This window comes from Nicotiana sylvestris, chromosome 5 (genome assembly GCF_000393655.2).
Source record: "Nicotiana sylvestris chromosome 5, ASM39365v2, whole genome shotgun sequence".
Lineage (NCBI taxonomy): Eukaryota > Viridiplantae > Streptophyta > Magnoliopsida > Solanales > Solanaceae > Nicotiana > Nicotiana sylvestris.
The window spans coordinates 165,806,273-165,820,855 of record NC_091061.1 but is presented as its reverse complement, the minus strand read 5'-3'; the positions used below and the strand labels follow the sequence as shown (position 1 = coordinate 165,820,855).

General features: G+C 36.8%; 1 pseudogene; it reads right to left on the bottom strand.

Moving 5' to 3' along the window:
- Positions 1-9,953: 9,953 nt before the first annotated feature.
- LOC104217714 (5-epi-aristolochene synthase-like) lies at positions 9,954-12,956 on the bottom strand (annotated as a pseudogene).
- Between the last annotated feature and the right edge of the window lie 1,627 nt (positions 12,957-14,583).

The window sequence follows — 14,583 nt, the reverse complement described above, 5'->3', positions numbered from 1 at the left end:
CAAGTGATGGAAGCTCGGGGCAACAAAGTACGGCGATTGAAAGCTGGTTATTTGGACAGATTGGGCCGATCAATTCAAAATGCATGTCATAACCATTGATACCAGCTGCCTCGCTCAGATAAGTTTCTTTTCCTTCCCTTTTTGAAATAACCATCTGGTTTTGGATTCTTCTTATCTTTGACTCAAACATCATCGCATTTCATTTTCTTTTGAGGGTTTTATCCAGTTTGAGATGTTTCAGTACTAGTCTTGGTCAATGAAAGCATAAAGGACTGCAAAACTCACTACCGGTTTATAGAATTGTAAAGAGCAACGTGGTCAGAGCATGTCAAAATAACTTGATGTCAAGTGGAACACAGGGAATTACCGGAAGTTTCATCGGTGAAATGATTGGGGAATGTCGTGGGAAAGGCAAAAGCTTAAACAAAAGGTCAGAAAATGAAATAACAGCATGGATGTAAAACATTTAGGTTGCCGAATGTTGGGAAATTTAAAAGTTGGTCAAAAAGCCGGGCAGTTCAGGGACAGTGCGTGGAAGGCAGTCAACACAAAGCAAGGTAGTGGAAGGATTTTTCAGCAAGAAGTCCATCAACTAACCACCATTTTAGACTGACAAAATTTTCTTTAATTGTAACAGGGGTAGAGAGTTAGCCGTTGAAAAGGAATTCTCCAAGAAGGAAAACAAGCAGTAATCAGGTTTGATCGCAAAGTGCGGTTTGATTAAATACGAGATAATCTTGAAGTGCATAAGGGGAATGGAATTTGATTGCAAAGTTGGCATAATTAGAATAAGTGCAAGTTGTGAGGACCTTCCTGGATAATAGGACGTAGTTCATATACCCGAAAGTCAGGAGTCCGCTTGGAGAATAGAGACATACAATTTAATTTTAACAATCAGGAGCCCTCCTGGATAATAGAGGAGTAGTTTCAATTTTAGGTTCAAAAGTCAGGAGCCCGCCTAGAAAATGGAGGTGTTAAATATTTTAGCAGTCAAAATCAGGAGCCCTCCTGGAGAACAGAGGTGATATAATTCAATTTTAGTTTTCAATTAATCTCTTTGTCTATTTTGAAGTCAGGAGCCCTCCTGAAGAATAGAGGCATGCAATTCAAGTTTCGGAGGTCAGGAGCCCGCCTGGATAACAGAGGAACACATACAGTTCAAGCTTCAGAAGTTTGGATTCCGCTTAAGGGAATAGCAACATGGATTTTATCGAGAAAGAACAAGACAACAAGGCAACAAGGAAGTACAAGAGCAAGTTTGAAGAATTTAGATAGGATTGTTATAATTCATAGAGCATAGTTGGTTTAGCTTCTATTATCTTTGACATGGTGTAATAAGGGAGGTCAGCAAGCAGTAACAGCAGCAGTAACAACAGCAAGCGTAGTACAATCACAGTTCCTGGTAGTCCCAGCTACCAGACATTCCCGAACTACACTGACCTGATTCCTGTTTAGCCCAGGATATGTAGGCAACCTCCGAAGCAGGATGCGGTCAAACTTTTCAAAAATGCTTCACACGGAATTTTCAAACGGGCAAAAATCGCTCGTATTTGCTCACTTATCTTTGCCCGAAAACCCTTCGTATTTCCGAGCAAAGAGGGGCAGCTGTGAGCACGTGATTTTTGCCCTAAAATATGATTACTCCCAAAATCCCAAACAAAATAATTTTCCTTTATTTTTTACAATTTTTGTGCAATTTTGGCGTCATTTTCTGATAATTGTTGCATTCTATTTGCGCATGTTAATTCTATAAAGTACAAAAATATGCATTTTTGCGTTTAGGTTTTAGTATCAATTAAAGGTTAAAAAAAAGTAAAACATGAAAATCACAAAAAATTAGTCGCTTTCACATTTTAATGATTTTTACTATGAACTTGTCATGAAATAGCTTTTGAACAATTTTAGTAATTAATTAGCCTTTGTTTTGAAATAGCTAGGACTTCATGTTAGTTTTACATTTCCATAAAAATCAGAAAAATTATAAAAATTGTAAAAGTGGGAAAAGAAAACAAAAAGGAAATAAGAATAAAATTGGGTCTTAATAAAAGACCCAAATTTGGGCCAAATCAGAAGATTTGTTCAGGCCCAAACGTCTCAACCCATTGTAAATCAGCCCCAACCCAAGCCCCAACCCGGTCCGTCCCCCTTTCTAATCGAAACGACGTCGTTTTGTGACCTCCAAATCAGGACCGCTGGATCTCATCAATCCAACGGTCCGGAACTAACGAGCTTCTTAATATAAAAGGGTCTGAAACTCTCCCCCTACCCCCATTTGCCTCATCGTCCTTACCCTACCCCTCCTTAACAAACCCTAACCCGCGCCGCCATCAAACCCCTCGTCGGCGGTGAACACAACCTATGTTGTTCACTCCGAGGTTAACACCACAGATCCCCCTCACTCTCCTCCTTCCATTGCACCCACTGGTTTACCTCGAACAAGGCCGGAACTCGTCGAATCTTAGTTTGAAGTTTTCCGGCCAAGTGACGAGTTCATCCAAATCAGTCCAAAATCACACCCCACAACCCCCGGCCCTTCCTCAACACTAATCCATGGTTATTTTCCTTCAAATCACTGTGAAACGGCCCGAATATTAGATCTAAGAATTTCTTGCCAAACCCTAAAACCAAATCCTTTTGATTTCGAACCGTAGTATCCTTAACCATGTGTTCTCTTGTAAGAACACATGGTTAGGGATGTTACGCGTCAAAAATCTGAAAGGATTCAGACGTTTCTGACTGGCCGGAGTCCCTTGTGCCTCTGTGAGTTTTTACTTCTTCCTTTTACTCGCATGTTTGAAGTGTTATTTACAGTTTTTGTTTTATTAATTTTTCTGTTGATTTTATGATTTAATTGTATTAGTTTAAGTTCTGTCAATTACTGTTGATTCTGAGTTTGATATTTGTTTGAATGATTGTAAGTTCATGGTTTAAGAATTAGTTTAAGTTCACTTAATATTGATCATGTTAGCTTAAGCACAGTTTAATTTCATTTAGCTTGATTGAGTTGGTATAATTGAAAAAATTGGTTTTGGTCAGTCTGACTAGTTAGTTTCTGAATGCTAATTAATTAATTTCAGTTAGTTTTAGATTTAAATTAGGGTATTGGTTATAGCTGTTAAGGATGAGGGTAGTTTTAGTAACTTTGAGGGGCTTTTAGGGATAATCTGTCTATGGAAAAGGATAGTTCTGATAGGAATAGTAATATCAAGGTATATGGAAGGGCAGTATAGGTATTGTATGGGTAGAGGAATACCCTAGGGCCTTCTAGAATAGGGTACAAGTGTAGATTTTAATAATTGTAAGGCATTTACTTGTTTAGCAAGTTAAGAATAGAGGTACCAAACTGAAAATAGGGAGGGACTGATTGGAAAATCAGAATCTGATCTATTCTCTTTGGGGTTGACTATAAAAGGGCATGAAATGCCTTGGGAAAAGGGGTTCTTCTCTCTTCTTCTGCCTTCAGCCCTGAGTTTCAATTTGAGTTTTCATTCTTGCTTTTGATCTCAGTTAGCATTTTAATTCCAAGATTATTCAGAAAACAAAAACATCAAAAAATGGAGAAATCCGAATCAACTTCATAGTTTCATCACTAGTTTTGGATTTCAGTTGGGTTTTGGGTTTAGCATTATTACAGAGGTGCTTAGGTGCAGCTGTGAGGGTTAGGAGTATACTTGAAGTATGTGTTGAATTAATCTGTGGAGACCGCCTGTATTTCTGATTTTCAAAGCAGTCTGTCTGTATTTCTGTGGTGTATACTGCCGAGTTTGTTGCTAGTGCTGTTCAAAGTAGCTGACTCCTCTCCTTTTCTCTATTTACATTCCAATTTCCAGGTACATTTCTCTGAATCTCACTGATGTATGCTCGTTGAAGTTGAAATGAAATGTTCAAGGGCCTGTTATTCAACTGAAAGCAGTCTGTATTTTAACTGATAATAATAGTGTAGTTTCCTGTTATATAATTAGCAGTTATGTGTATAATTAAACTTGTTTAGTAAGGTTGATTACATATTGAATGTTGCATAATCTTGAACTGTAGAATTGGGCGTTTGAAATAACTTTGAGCATGGGCCTGGTCTAATTTGAAGGTTTGTGTGAATTCAATAGTCATCAGTAGCAATTGGATCTATGTACATGACATGAGAATTTATGAGCAAGTCTCATGACATTTAGCTTAATTATTGGTACTTTCGTCATTGGTCATAATAGTGTAGTAGAAGGTCTGCTTTTGTTTTAAGATTCTGAAATCGTTTGGAAGGCAAACCATAATTATGGTAGGTAGATTGGTATTGAAATCAGTTAGAAATCATGAGACAAACTCATTCATAATTGGCTTAGTTCATTAAAAGCAGCAGGTCTTGATAGGCAATTGGTAGGATAGATCGTTTAGGAATTTTGGAGTTCACGGCTTTTGTTAAAATGAAGGTATGCATGGTCAGTGTAGTGACTCGTTGATATTATATCAATTGTTGCAATGGAAACATACCCATCTTCGTTGGGCCGTTCGGACCGCATCAAGGCCATGAGGCAGGCCCAATATTCCTTTGAATTTGGTTCTTAGTCTATTTCAGTGTAATCCAATTCTAAATTAACTAGTCTTTTAGAGACACATAAATAAATAGGAAATCATAGTTACTTCAGGATTGCTACTAGCCTCGCCCGAATAAAATCACATACGCGGGCTGTCAACAATTGGTTATAAAAATGATTAGAAATTGGGATGGCCATTTAGCAAATTCCATGGTCTTCTTTAAAATCATATTATATTAGAATCTTTAAACTCGATTTTAATTAAATTACTTTCTTAAATTCGGGTGCGCATTGATGCGACCCAAATCCAAATCTTGATGAAGTCGAAATGTGTCGACAACCACGGGCGCATTAATTGCGACAGGGTTCGAAATGCGTTTTCGCGACATCATAATTCTTATAAAATAAATAATGATAAAAAGCGGTTTACGAATAGAATGCACATAAGTTAGAATGTATTAAAATCAGATAAAAATCAAATACAACAGTTAAGCGACCGTGCTAGAACCACAGAACCCGAAAATGCCTAACACCTTCTCCCGGGTTAACAGAATTCCTTACTCGGATTTCTGGTTCGCGGACTATTAACAGAGTCATAAATTTCCTCTGTTCGGGATTCAACCGGTGACTTGGGACACCATTAATATCCCAAGTGGCGACTCTGATTAATTAATAATTAAATCCCGTTCCGATTGTCCTTTAAATGGAAAAACTCCTTTACGCCCTTACCGGCGTAGGCGGTGTAAAAAGTAGGTGTGACATTTACATATTCAGTCATTTTCGTTTTGTGCCTCTTAAATTTTAGCTTGTGGAGTGTGTGCCCGGTGGTGTTAGTTGCGATTTATTGATTCAGGTGTTTAGTTATGAGGTTTTCATGGTTCTTGTATCATCGTCAGTGTTGTGGAGGTTTGAAACGGGTTCCTATTGGATATAAGGCTAATGGCCGGTGCTGGATTTGATTTCAGGAAGCTATTGTGATCAGAAATGTTATTATAGGCCTATGTGTGGTGTGTTAAGTTGGGTGGTCGTACCTTGGGGGTGTAGGCATGAGTTGTTGTAGCTGGTTGAAACCGATACTGGAAATAAATTTCGAATCAGATCTTTTGGAAATGTATGGGAGATGAGAATTTTGGGCTCTAAGGCTTATTGGTATTGGTAGAAAGGCTAAATTACAGTTGAGATAGTGTCATCAGCCTTATGTAGATTGGGGTGACGTGGGGTCACCCGCAGGTGTATGTTGGAAGTGTGCATTCAGTGAATTGAGGACTTCGAGGAAAATCTTGGCACGTTTGAGGATGAACGTTTGTTTTAAGAGGGGGAGGATGTAGTGACCCGACCAGCCATTTTGAGAATTTAAACTCCGTTCGGCAGCATAAGGTCTTGAACAACTTCACATTATATGTATCGACTTGCGTGCATGGTTGAATTCAGTTACTGGATGATTCAGAGTCGAATTGTAAGAAGAAATCCAGTTTTAGAAGCTTAAGCAGTGAGAATTTAACCAGAATTTGACTTTTGTGTAAACGGCTCCAGAATGAGTTTTGGATGATGTCAGAGCTTTGTATGGTGATTTTGAACTTAGGCGTGCATTCGGATTCAGATTTGGAGGTTCGTAGGGTAATTTCAGGTATTTCGGTGAAAGTTAGAAAAGTTGAAATTTGAAAAATGGAGAAGTTTGACCCATAGTTGAATTTTATGATATTGGGGTCGGAATGTGATTCCGAGAGTTGGAACAGCTGAGTCTCGTCATTTGGGACTTGCCTGTAAAATTTGGTGTCGTTCGGAGTTGATTTGATATGGTTCGGATGCTTGGTTGCAATTCTAGGAGTATTTGAAGTTCATGATGATTTTCATGCGTTTTGGTATCCAATTCGTGGTACTAAAGGCTATTTTGGTGTTCCGATTGGGCGAGCGAGTTCATGTTATGTTTTCAGACTTGCGTGGATGTTTGGCGTGGAGCCTCGAGGGCTCGGATAAGTTTCTTACGCATTTCGGAGTGTTGGAAAAAAGTTCAGTTGTGCTGGTGTCTCTATTCTCGCATTTGCGAGGATTTCATCACAAATGTGATGACCGCATTAGCGAGATCATTCTTGCATTTGCGACGCTGGGATGGGGTAGGGGAGTTTGCAATTGCGATCAACTTCATCGCATTTGTGACTAGGTAAAATCGCATTTGTGATGCAATTGTCGCTTTTGCAAACATCTCAGAGCTCGCATTTGCGAGTCTTGTGTTGCATTTGCGACCTGATCAGAGCTAGCCAGACTTCGCATTTGCGATATTTATATCGCATTTGTGATCCTGATGTCGCAAATGTGACATCTGAGGCTGGTATTAAGTCTCCCATTTCGGGATTTAGCTTCATTTTATCATATTTTGAACCCTAGGTCCGAGGGTGGGCAATTTTGAGAGAAGATTTTCATACCAAATCATAGCGTAAGTGTCTCTAATCAATTTCCAACTATATTTTGTGATTATATCTTAGATTTAATATCAAAGTCATGAGAATCTAAAGGAAAATTTGGGAAAAATTGTAAAATCTTACAAAAATAAAAGATCATAATTTGAGGGACCAAATGGTATCGGAATTTGATAATTTTGTATGGTTGAACTCGTATCGGAATGGGTATTCAGTTTTTGTAAAATTTGTCGGGTTTCGTGGCGGGGCCCAGGGGTCGACATTTGGACAAATTTTTGGATTTTGTTAAAAAATGAGACTTTATGATCCGGAATAGTTTCTTATGAGTTTTATTTGTTCTTTGAAGTTATTTTGGTCATATTTGAGCCGTCCGGAGGTCAATTCACCCTAAGAAGTTCCTTTTAGAGTATTATTTTATCTTCTTTGAGGTAAGTATCTTGCCTAACCTTGTGTGGGGGATTTCCCCTTAGGATTTGAGTCTTCTATGTTGATTGTAGTCCGTGTACGCAAGGTGACGAGTGTGTACTCGGACTTATTTGTGGAAAATTGGCCTTTTAGGGTTCTTAGATCCTTATATGCACTGTGTATGAAGTTGTTCTTGATATGACTGAGTTCCTATTTACTAGTTTCACCTCTACATGTTTAAATTAGAATTAATTGCTTTAGGATTCACTCGTATTGCCTATTTGATTCTTATTTGACTTAATTGAAGAATTTACCTCTTCTATTGTCATGCTATCTTTTTACAAGTTTTTATCTTTATTTGAAATTATCATCATCTCATCCTTTAATTGTTTAGTCTTAATTGGGGTTATGATTATCTTTCCGTTGTTTTTCTTTAATTGAATTGTGGAATATTCTTCGTAATTGTCCAACCTTAAAAGAAGTCTAGAAATTCATATTTTAGTGGACTTGTTCTTATTTGGAACTGTTGGACTCGTATTAGTTTTCTCGTTGTTGAACTGTATATTGTGGAATCGTTGTGGCATATTAGTTCCCTCCTTGTTGAACTGTTTTCTTTACGCCTAGCATTCTTTACTATGGTTATTTCATGTGAATAAGTTCTACCGTTTCTTTGTGATTTAAAGTTCTTGAGTTGATATACTTGTCGTACTTTATATTATTTTCATTGTTGTTGTTGCACTTGTTGAGGTGATGCACGAGGTTTCTGACATGCTGTAACTGTTATCTCTGTTGGTTGCGCTGCATATTTACTTTGGGACTACGGAATGGTATTCCCGGAGATCCCCCTATTCTGCATATTTACTTTGGGACTATAGAACGGTATTCCGGAAGATTCCCTTGTTCTGCATATTTACTTTGGGACTACGGAACAGTATTCCGGGAGATCCCCCTGGACATTTATATTTGGGACTACGGGACGGTATTCCGGGAGATCACATGTTGTTATTTCTGTGTTCTGAGCCATTGATATTCTGTGCTTACATTATTGTAAACATTCTACGTGTTGTCCGTTCTTTTCCTTATACTTACTAGTTGGTATGAACTATATTAGGACACTTGCACAGGCATACACATAGCTAAGCACCTTTATCGGATAAGAGGTTTTCTTGATATTGCTGAGTGTAGACGCACACCCTTGTTTACTTGCCTTCCATGTGAGAATGGATCTATTTAGCACGTGAGTCGTCAGTGTGGTTATGAGGTGTGATAGGGGCTCATGATGCCAAGTGTTAGGGTTCGGGTATTGAGACCCGTATTATATGATTTTGAGATGAGGTGTCACAGGGTGACTTATATTGGAAGAATATTTATTTGAAAAGACTACATTCGAAAGGTATTTATTTTGAAAGAACTATGTTTAAGAGATATTTATTTGAAGGAAGTATATTTCGAAATATTTTTATTGGGAAGGATTATATTCTAAAGATTTCTATTTGAAATCTTATAGGTGAAAGATTTAGATTTGAAGGATTTGACTAATTGATTGGAGTTTGTTGGCTAAGGCCTGTTGTGAAAACTGTTGTAGTTGCTGAATTGTTATTTGTCTTTACTGTATTTGTGATTTCGGATTTGGGTTATGTTCCCATTCACTCTTCTACGTCCTTATTACGATGTTCCGCTGTTACTTGTTGGTTCCTTCCTTATGGCAAACTATTGCTAGTCATATCGCATAATCTTTATAGAGATATCATGTTCTGTTGTTCATATACTTATACTTGTCAGTTTATTAGACCAGTAGGTGTCTTGACTGTTCCACGTCACTACTCCACCGAGGTTAGTCTTGATATTTACTGGGCACCGTTGTGGTGTGCTTATGTTACACTTCTGTACATTTCTTTTGTACAGATCAAGGTATTTGTTCGTTAGCAGTTGTGCGGATTCTTGCTGAGGAGACTCAAGGTAAACCTATTGCTGCGTTCGCAGGCTTCGAAGTCACCTTCCTATTTTGTATTCACACTATTTTACTTATTTTTCAAACAATTGTATTTAGAAGCTGTAGCAAACTCTATTGAACTTATGACTTGTACCAGTTTTAGCAAATTGTAAATTCTATAAAGATTTCTCTACCGAGACTGTTAGACTTTCTTTATTATTGTTGATATTCAGTAAAATGTTAGGCTTACCTAGTCCCTAAGACTAGGTGCCATCACGAAACCTAACGGAGGGAAAATTGGATCGTGACAAGGTGGCTGATCTCTCCATAACAAATTCTTAGCTTAGATTTCCAAGTCAATGCATATCTTGGTTGAAGCTCTTAAAATCACACATATCATCCCGTATGATTACCTTGATCTTTTCCAGCTTCATTTTTGGCAAATTTTGACTCTTTAAACACTTCATTTAGTCCAAGTAGGTGCTTATATTCTCAGGGTACCTTAATGATGTCATTAATATTAAATTAGACCAAAATAATATTCAAAACTTGCAGGGCTTTACATCTTGTTTGGCAGTTATGCTCGTCAAATTAATATCCCAATATTGAATTCTTTTCTGGGGGCAATGGGTAGAATATATTCAAATTAATATGTGCAATGAAAAAATGAAATAAAAAACAAAATGTACCGGTAGTATTATTTCTTACAAGGATATTAAGGAACCCAACGGGAAGTGCATCGCTCCATTACAAAAGGGAGTTGCTTAACAACTTTATACAGCATGATAAAATTAAATAAATAGATTTAATTCTTTCAACAAAGGAGAATGAAGTCCTGCAGCTCCACGACTAGCAACAAATGCTGTCTATACTTCAATAGAATCCACAAGTAGGGCAATAATGTGAGGTTTTAAGACTTTCTCCGGATGAGTGTATCCATCTAGATTGTGTATATATGTAACCTCAACAATACGTGCAAGATTGAGAATACGAGATAAAAACTCGATAGAGACATGAGTGGGCCTAAGAAGTCCTTCATTAAGATCCTTCCACGCTGCCTCAGCCATTTCTTGAAATTTAGTCATTGCCTCTTCTGTTGATATGCCATCATCTCTCATGCAACACTCAATTCCTGTTGCAATTTGTCCCCTACTTTTCTCAACCTGGAAAGGTAGATAGATTAGGGGTTAGCTTTTATATTGTCGCAATACTTTATTTGTCCAAATTATATATAATTATATAAGTTTGTGAGATACATCTCATACCTCATATGTGGCTGTGTCATCAATAACTCGGCATATTATCACACTAGCTTCAAGAATTTTAGGATTCTTTGACAACCACTCAAAATCCTGCTTTGTAACAGACTTCATGCCCAAATATGATGTTGTCGCGAGATAGTAATATGTAGTAGTTGCTAGTGCATTGCTTAGGTATTCAGAAACAGGTGGCTTATATCCTTCAATAAACCACGTTGACTCGACATTATAGTTTCTTACTACTTCTTTCATCTGTGAATATAAAATAGATATGTTTAAGTGGTAGATAATTTTGATTGAATTGTATCAAGTTTATGATCACTAAAAGACGTACAGAAGGTAAAACAAAGTGAGAAACGGGTTAAGGAAAAAACGTATTTCGATCGATAGTTAAGTTGATCAAACATACTCTTTCTATTGCATGGTAGACAATATGAGATCTTCCAGCACTAGACAATTCCTTTTCATAATCCTTGTAAAGATCTAGAATAGCTTTATAACTGATTTTCATGTAATCAGGAAGTCGATCAATTTCGTTGATATCCCATCTGTAGGATGACAAAATTAAGGTGAACTCATGCATTTTGAAAGAGCACAACTATAATGAGTAGAAGTTCGTCTTATTCTTTTCACAACGACATTCACTATCAAAGAATAAGTGAACTGATGAAGTTCATACCTTTGTATGGCATCTGTGTATGCCTCAAGTTCTTTAACTGTACCATAAGCATCAAAGGTGTCATCGACAATCGAAATCATTGATATGGTCTTAACGAGCATGATGCGACCTTGAGAGTATTGAGGCTCAAAATAAACTCCTAGTGCCCAAAAGTAACATTCAACTACTCAATCTCTAGAATATGGAAGTGTGGTTACGAAATTCAAATCTTTCCACCACCTGCAACATAACAAACTGACATCAGTACTTGAGATATGATCAATCAAAAAGGGTTCATCGTTTTTATATGTCGCACCTTGACACTTCAGCAAGTTCTTGTTTGTGCAACATCTGGAGCAAGTTGAAATCTAATTTGGAAATCGAAGTAACACATTATTTTTCGATTGTTCCTTCTCGTAGATTGATGAGATGAAGAATCGGGTCTCGACTCTAGGAACGCCCTTGTGCAAACATTGCTCAAGGGCATGTGTCACTTGCTCCCTAAGGGGAGATTTCAAATGTTGAGCTGCAGATTCAAGATGGATAATGGAGAAAGCAAGTGCATCTTCTAAGATATCGTCAGCATGAGTCCTTACATGTGAAACTTCATACAAGCTCAATAATCCTAAGACTTCACTAGCAAGAGACTCTTTGAATTTGCCATTTTCATCTTGGAATTTTCTGAAAATTTCTGGTATTTCAAGAAAGAAAACTCAAGATTAATTTGCCTTCTTCCTATAAATTGATAACAATTTTAACAATATTAAGGCATGCTTTATGATGAACTTACCAGGAGAGATGTTGAAACCGTGTTGCCTGAGCAATCGAAATTGAAGTGCAGAAGTGCACAAATCATCGCAGTTTGAGTTTTGGTTGAAAATTTGATCCAAAATCTCATCAATTTCTTTCTCAAAGTGGTAGGCTATGCCAAGGCGTTCAATAACGTCAATCAAATTCAATGTGTCAGCCGATTTTCTTCCAGTAGCTAACAACATACTCCTCGTTTGTTCCTTCAATGCTTCAATCTCTTGAGTATACTTTTCTGCAGCCTATATATAACATTTTTGAAAGGACATAAAAATAAATGTTCAAAATACATCATCCAATAAGCACAAAGAAGACACTGGCTTTAATTTGCATGTAAGAAGAAAAATAACTAGTAAGTACCTGATTGTCAATGGAGAAAGAAAGGAAACGATCGCCCCAAAGACTAGGAGAGAAGTCGGCGACAGGGCGAACGATCTCTTCTTCTTCTTCAATCTTCACAAGATTATTACCAACTGCAGCTGATGCCATTGCTAATTAATTTATACTTTTAGTATTTGTTGCCACAAGACTAAGAGAATTTTTGGTACTTTAGAAGAAAGAAACTACTCAAATAAATATATGAGAGAGTGGTGAGTCATGAGACGATGACTCAAATGGAAGAGCAGGCATAAGTATTTATAATGGTCAGCTACAGCCATCTTCTTTTAATTTAATTATTTCTTTCGTTGCCTTGTTTGACCAAATAGTAACAAGGCGTAACCAGCAGTACTTAACAGCCTTTTTAGTTCTTCCTTGGCGTCTCAGTGTATCCAATATAATAGGAGTAGTATTTCTCTAAGTTTTTTTTACGTTAAAAAATATGTGTTGTGGGACATCATCGAAAAGAATGATTACTAATCTTTATTATAATCGTCAAACAAACAAGTTTGTGTTATGAAATAAAAGCAATTTAGTAAAACATGAACAAGAAATAAAAGCAATTTAGTAAAACATGAACAAGAAATAGAGATAGAGAGAAGGAAGAGATTTTCTTCTTCAATTGTATGTATTTTCCTATCTATTACAAGACCTTTATATAGGCATGAAAAGTGAAGAAAATATGTCATGGAATATGTCATTGAACATAGAAAATATGTCATTGAATATGTCATTAAGCATTTGACATGAAGATCATGGAGGAAGAGTAGACATCCACCATAACATGATATTTATCATAACACTCCCCCTTGGATGTCCATAAATAATGTGCCTCATTAAAACCTTATTAGGAAAAAAACCCTATGGGAAAAAAAATCCTAATGAAGGAAAAAGAGTACACATATTTAGAAATACGTCTTTTGGTTGCCTCGTTAAAAACCTTGCAAGGAAAACCCGGTGGGACAAAACCTTGTAAGGAAAAAAGAGTACACCGCGTATTAACTCCCCTTGATGAGAGCATCAGTTCACATCCTTCAGCCTTCGCATCCCAATCTTGTACACCAGTTTCTTGAAGGTTGACGTCAGTAGAGATTTGGTGAACAAATCAACCATATTATCACTTGAACGAATCTGTTGCACATTGATATCACCATTCTTTTGAAGATCATGTGTGAAAATAACTTTGGTAAAATGTGCTTTGTCTTATCTCCTTTTATGAATCATCCCTTCAATTGGGCTATGCATGCTGCATTGTCTTCATACAAAATTATGGGTAGTTTGTCACACTTCAAACCACATTTGTCTCGGATAAAATATATTATAGACCTCAACCAAATACATTCTCGACTTGCTTCATGAATAGAAATTATCTCAGTATGATTAGAAGAAGTAGCCACGATTGATTACTTAGTCAATCGCCAAGATATGACAGTTCCTCCACATGTAAACACATAGCATATCTGAGATCAAGCCTTGTGTGTGTCAGATAAATACTCTACATCAGCATAACCAACAAGATCAGGATTGCAATCATTACCACAAAATAAGCCCACATTGGTAGTCCCTTTTAGATAATACAATATGTATTTGATTTCACTCCAATGTCTCCTTGTAGGAGCAGAGCTATATCTTGTTAAGACATTAACTGAAAATGTTATGTCATGCCTTTTAGTGTTAGCAAGATACTTTAGTGCATTAATTGCACTAAGATATGGTACTTCAAGACCAACAAGTTCTTCATTATTTTCATGAGATCGAAATGGATCTTTATTTATATCGAGTGATCTCACAACCATCGGGGTACTAAATGGATGTGCTTTATCCATATAAAATCGCTTTAAAATCTTTTCAGTGTATGCTGATTGATTGATAAAAATTTCATCTTTCATATACTCAATTTGTAGACCAAGACAAAATTTTGTCTTTCCAAGATCTTTCATTTCAAATTCTTTCTTTAAACAGTTTACTGCTTTAAGAAGCTGTCTGGGAGTTGTAATGATATTTGAATCAACATACACAAAGATTATAACAAATTCAAATCCAGATCTTTTTATAAAGATACAAGGACAAATTGAATCATTCTTGTACCCTTCTTTCAATAAGTACTCACACAAGTGATTATACACATGCGCCTTGATTGTTTCAATCCGTATAAAGATTTTTGAAGCATTATTTAATAGATTTCTTGGAAACATTAATA